Genomic DNA, 6446 nt, shown 5'->3' with positions numbered 1-6446 from the left:
TGGGTTCTGGGTTTCCCTTCTCACCCTGACCCCTTCTCACTGCCTTTCGCCCCCCCCCCCACGAGCCCCCCCACAACGATCTTTACAAGAAAGCGAGAACAGATGACACCACTCCCCGACACCACAGCCTTTGCCAGAACCCCAGGAGGCCTGCACAGTCGGCCCTGCCCCTTCCCTCTCTCCCCTTGCCGCTCTGCCTTCCTGGCCCCAGTCTGGTTCTAGAACATGCCAAGAAGCCCTTTCCCCCAGCAGCCTTTGCACCGAGTGCCCCCTGGGCCTCCACTGGATTCCTTTCATCCTTCCTCTCACTCAGAGCCGCCTTCCCAGGAAGCCTTTCCGGGCAGCACAGCCAAAGCAGGGTCTGCACCCCACCCCAGCCCTCATAGCCACGTAGCCCTGGCTTGTCCCAATTTTCTGAAAGCACTTGTTGGAGCATTTGCTTGTGTCTCTTCCCAGCCTGACCGGAAGGCCAGGACACGTGTGCTTCACTGACCCTGTCCTCCTGCGCCCAGTGCCTGGAGGAGCTTAAGGAATATGGCCCAGTGGCTGGATGCAGTATGGAGACCAGCCTGGGTGTCTAAGCTTCCCCATCCCTCTAACATCCACACCAATTTAGGGCCAAATGTCATCGTGCTGAAAGAGGCCCAAGAACCAATCCAGCCTCCAGAACCAGGCTGAGCTTTCCCCGAGGACTCTTGTTCCTGAGCAGCTGGCGTGCTGTGGCCTGTCGTGTTCTCCAGAGGACATCTGAGATGCTCCGAGTTCCTCCGAACTGGGAGCGGGGCTTCCAGGATTAAATCTCCCAATCCTGCCCCATGTCCCAGGGCTAATATGGTCAGTTTGCTCTCTCCTTGTGAAAGACAGTGTGGAAGACACGTGACTGGCCACTAGATGTCGCCACACACAAAAGAACCAGTGTTCCAGTGCCACAAGCCCTGTCCCCAAATCCAACAGGCCCACCAGGCTCAAGCCCACACTCTGATCCTACCCAGTGCCAGGCCCCAGAGCAAGATCTAGTCGCTCATTCAGGGGCAGTTCTTCTAGATGCTGCACATCCCAGGAGCTGGGGGTCCTGGCTTCACAGGGAGGGGGGGGGTCTCTTCCTCACTGTCCTTCCTGACAGTCACACTTCTTCCAACAGAGAGGCAGGCTCAGAACCCACAGGAATGTGTGTGTATGTGTGTGAGAGAGAGAGAGGGAGAGAGGGAGGGAGAGAGAGAGAGAGGTTTTATTTTTCAGAATTCTGCTCTGTCTTACACTCCTACATACAGAGAGATGGGTGTTCCATCATCTTCCTCCATTGTGGCCTGTCCCAAGGGACCTCCCACACTCATGCAGTGATTACTAAGTGGGGGCCTCACAGGGTGTCTTGGGTACTTGAATACGTCTTTGGGGCCAGGTTACCCCCAAGTCAGCACAGTTCCCCGGCAGAGACTGGTTCTTACCCGTTTCTTCTTGCTTCAGGGAAAGAAGATTCCTGTTATTTCTAAAAGTTACGATCTTCCAGGATTCTTCCAGCTCTTGTCTGAGCTGATCCCGCCCTGCCTCCTGACAGAGGGCACACCCAGGGCTGGATCTGGGGCAGAAGGTGGCCAATGAGCACACATTTCCGCCCTTCACGATCCCATCTAAGCAGCCTAGGCCTTCACAACTCGTTTAAATAATTTCCAAATAGAATCTGCAGCAAGGGTGTCAGGGAGAAGAAAATGAATAATTGAAGAGAGCAGGTCATAATAACCCAAACAACAGACATTGCAGTCGCTGGTATGCTGCAAGGATGTTAAAGTATGTTTGGATTTGGTGCCTGTCTACGCAAACACGCTGTTAAATTGTCATTACATTCTGACAAATATCAGATTAACTTCATCTGGAACTCTTATTCTCCCCTGTAGGGATCAGGAACTTGTCTCCATTAAAATGTGTTTAAATCACATAAGTCCAAACTGCAACTAATTTAGATACCAATTATTCATTCTGTGACTCAGCCATGAGGGCCACATGTAATGGTGCTTCTCACTTACGGTTTCCCGGCTAGCCCCATAAACACTCCCTCACCTAACATGGTAGCATTTCCATTCTAAATCCTAAGAAAATCTCTGCTAACTGCCCAATCAGAGACAGACTTGCTCCCTCTCTTGGAGATATAACATTCTGGAAGCATACTAGGGAAGGCATAGATGAGCCAAAGAATAGAAATGGAAATAAACAGCTATTAACTACCCACATAAATAGCGAGGGACCGGCCTGAGGCCATATACCAAGCCATAGATAAAAGTGTCGGTGATTCCAGAAAATTACATCTGATTGGGACAAACGCAATGAACAGAAACTGAGGGACACACATTTGCTGCAGACACACAGGCATATTCATGCCCCTAACCCCCCCTCCCCCAACACACACACTCCTGTTGGTTCTAAGCCCGCATCCCTGTTGAAGGAAGGGTTGGCTGGTAACAGACAATGAAGAAGGGCTCACAGCCACAGGGAAGGATGCGAAGTGACAAATGGAGGCCGTGGCCTGAGAGGCCACATTGTGCTCCTGGGAGACATCCGGCCCAGTCTCTGCAGGGACATAGTCTCTACCAGCACGAGTCCAGCTTCGAAGCAGCTGACCTCTCTTTAGAGCAGCGGTTCTCAACCTGTGGGTCGCGACCCCTTTGGAGGTCGAACGACCCTTTCACAGGGGTCGCCTAAGACCATCAGAAAACACATATATAATTACATATTGTTTTTGTGATTAATCACTATGCTTTAATTATATTCAATTTGTAACAATGAAATTGGGGGTCCCCACAACATGAGGAACTGTATTAAAGGGTCGCGGCATTAGGAAGGTTGAGAACCACTGCTTTAGAGGAATCGGGCGATGGTGCTGAGGGCCCGAGTGAGCGGGGCTGCTGGATGGTGCGTGCAGCAGTCAGACCCATTCTGATAACCTGCTCCGGAAGCTGCTGTTCTCTGACAGGCACGCGTGGCCCTGAATACAAACACAGCTGCCTGTACTCATCTGTATTTATAAAGTGAGGCTAATGCTGCCTGAACACCACATTTATATAAATTGAAATATACATTTATACCCGGGGTGATCTTGTCCCTGCTTGGAGAATCCTGGGTAACCTCAGGCTGGGCCAGACAGCAGGGGCTCCTTTAGATACACAAGCCACCCCTGCTCCATGCGTCCCAACACTTGTCTTTTGTCCATTAAAAAAGGTGATATATTAACTTGACCTGGGTGGTGAACACACAATACCATGTACGGGCGATGCGTTGCAGAATTGTGCACCTGAAATCTGTATAATTTTGTTAACCAATGTCATCCCAATAGATTCAATAAAAACAATAAAAAATAGCCCTACCCGGTTTGGCTCAGTGGATAGCATGCTGGCCTGCTGACTGAAGGTTCCCTGGTTCGATTCCAGTCAAGGGCACATGCCTGGGTTGCAGGCTCGATCCCCAATAGGGGGCATACAGGAGGCAGTCGATCAATCATTCTCTCTCATCATTGATGTTTCTCTCTCTCTCTCTCTCCCTCTCCCTTCCTCTATGAAATCAATAAAAATATACTTAAAAATTTTAAAAAGTGATATATTTTAAATGCTCACATTTGAAATTTACATTTGCATACAAATATAAAATATAATTGTGCTATTCATAGAGCTTCTATAAAATATCACTTTAGAAACTACACAGGTTAACAGCCTGACAGTAACCAGCAGAGCCACACTCACCGCAGGAATCACCCTCTGAAGGAATGAGCATTACTAGGGACAGTGGAGAAGGGAAATGAGATGCACTCACTTCACGCTCAGCCTTGAGCTTGAACCCAAGGGCCCTCCCAACATTGACCTAAAGCCACATCCCCAGACATCCTTCCCCTGGGTCCTTACCTGCTTCTGGAAATTAACTTCAGGCAAACCGGCGCTCAACTGTGGCGGGCGGGCTGCGGCCGGGGAGAAATAGGAAGGTGCGGCCCTGTGGAAACAACATGGGTCATGGGAGGAGCCAGGAGGGACCAACGGCTGCCTGCCTGCCGGAGTCCAACCTGGAGCACACGCCCGTGCTGACAGATACAGGGCTGCGGGCGGGAAGCTCATGGCAACGGCTCTGCCGCAGTCCAGAAATACCTGTGTGTCTGGCCAGCCCAGGGGCCTGCACCAACACCTCTGGGATGAGGTGCTGACTGCGGCTGTGCGCGCTGTCATTTCCCACTAAAGCAGGTCAGCACACACCCTCCTCCCCCTGAGTTAGTCACCAAGTCCAACTGAAGCTGTGCTGGGACCACAGTGAGTCACTCCAGGGCAGCTGACCGGCAAGTCCCACACCCGCACACAAAGGTGCACCCTCCAAACCGAACCTGAGTCGGGCACAGGTACCTGGGCACTCCCCCTCCTCTGTGCCCGGCGTGCATTGTGTCTGTGCTTGGTATATGGAAGCATAAACACACACACAACACAGTTGCAGATAACTTACAACCTACTCGCCCAGCCACAAAACCGCTTGTGCCAAACACACCTCTTCCAGGAATCAGAGAACACGGTCTTCTTGTCTTTTGTCTCCCACACTCCACTCATCGCCCAGGCCCTTTGCAGGTTATTAACAGAAGCAGGGACCGAGGCCAATAGGTGGGAGACACAAGGGGACAGGCAGGGGTCACCAGGGAGACTTGCCCTCGGGCCACCACCTGGTCACCTCCGCTGTGGCTCACAGACCTCAGCACCTGGGTTCAAGGTGGCCTCCCGGCTCAGCCCTGCAGTGAGGACAGGGGTCCGAGGACGACACTTTGAGAAACCTGTTCCAAGGGCAGGTACAGGACCAAGGGAGCTTTGAAACCCTGTGTCTTCTACGATTTCTGCAAAGAAAGCTGCTCGCTCACCTGAGGGGCCGAGAGAAACGTGTTTTCCGTAAAAAGTGAGATTTCAGAAGCCGCCCCTACAGGTAGACGTGTCTCTGCCCTTTGGGTCTCTGTTCTGTGTATCCCTTCAACTATCGATGGCCCTGGGATGGAGGAGCCATCCCCTCAGACTACGCTGTGGGAACAGACATTAATAGTGACTAATTGCTCTTTTATTCCTCTGGATAGCAAAGCACCCAAATACCAAGGGCCCTGGGAAACGTGCACCCACGTCCCCACATTCCTTCAAAACAAGATGAAAAGAGCCACCTCCCCCCACTTCTGAGGGGCTTCCTTTCTTCACCGACCACAACAGCCATTCGCCTCCTCCTGTCTACAGCAAGCGTGTCAAACTCAAAGGCTGACCCGGGCCAAATAAACAAGGTTGAAGTTTATGTGGCCACAGAAAAACAAAAGCTTCCATCTTCATAGAAACGTAGTTTATTTTGATAGGGACATGCTGAATACAAAGGGCTGAAATAAATGAGTCATCGTTAACATAAAATAATAGAACATTTCAATAAAATTAATATTTTTTCTTGAACATTAACTTACCAGACACTGAATAATTGTACAAATTAATAAGCGTAACGCAAATAAACCTATTTTTCTTGTTCTCTGAAAGCAAAATCTTTCCTGTTGCCCACCCCAAACGAGTCAGTACAAGACTAACGACGTGGCAATCGGCTGCTAAAATATTCGCTGCTGGTATTAGTGGAGAGAAATGGTGCGCCTGCCCATAAGGGAAATGAATGCAACACGATTATAGTAATCAGTCATTAGCGAACAGTGTAGTTTGTCATTAATAATTATGTATAACAGGATATTGTAAAAATTAAGTTACGAAATTTTTATTAAGACGTTTCTTACATACCGTTATATTGGCTGGGCCACAAAAATATTCGTCATGGGCCACATGGGACCCACGGGCCACGGGTCTGACATGCTTGGTCTACAGGGCTCAGCCCTTCCAAGGAGCAGAGAGGAGCCTGGTATTCGTGATTTTAAGGGGAAGGCAGCAAAGGGATGGTGTTCCTGGTGGGACTGTCCTGCTGTTCTACGTGGCATTTTATGTGTTCCCAATTTACAGAGCAGGAAAGCGGGGCCTGGAGCCTGAGGACCCTGGAGCCAGTGGAAGGCAGCAGCCATGCTCGGGGGCTGGGTTCTGCTTCCAGCTTGCTCGTCGCCGCTGAGCTGTGCAGCCTGAGGTCGGTCACTGCCCCGTGGGCCCTGCATTTTGCCATTTGTGGAAAGGAAAACAGGACCTCTACCATGTCCTCCCTCGGGTACACGCAATCGGGGCTGGCTTCGTGGGCATGAAGCCTGGGCAGTTAGAAGGGCCTCACTCTGGGTTTAAGCTCTGCTGTCCCTGTCTTGAAATTCCTAATTTTTTTGGCGACACAAGCTATATGGCTGGACTAGAATGAGAAAAAGGAAGTCACAGCGTTCTCAAACTGCCCAGGGCCCCACAACCTGAAGTAGACCCGGCATGGATGCAAGAAGGATTTGTGTGTCCACAGCCCCCTGTCAGCCCTAAGAGCAGGGATGCAGAGTG

At 50.8% G+C, this 6446-nt stretch overlaps 1 protein-coding gene across 3 annotated transcripts in view; it reads right to left on the bottom strand.

The window, feature by feature from the left end:
• CTNNBIP1 (catenin beta interacting protein 1) overlaps positions 1–4067 on the bottom strand; it is a 24451-nt gene extending 20384 nt beyond the window's left edge. Inside the window, exon 1 of one of the 3 annotated variants that reach the window (XM_015565907.1) lies at positions 3888–4067. The gene's annotated coding sequence lies outside the window, so the exon portion shown is untranslated. The remainder of the gene's footprint in view (positions 1–3887) is intronic. The other 2 variants (XM_015565909.1, XM_015565908.1) reach the window with 2 other exon arrangements.
• Positions 4068–6446: the final 2379 nt, after the last annotated feature.

The sequence above is a fragment of the Myotis davidii genome, unplaced genomic scaffold (genome assembly GCF_000327345.1).
Source record: "Myotis davidii unplaced genomic scaffold, ASM32734v1 scaffold299, whole genome shotgun sequence".
Classification (NCBI taxonomy): Eukaryota; Metazoa; Chordata; class Mammalia; order Chiroptera; family Vespertilionidae; genus Myotis; species Myotis davidii.
This window is presented reverse-complemented; position numbering and strand designations above follow the sequence as displayed.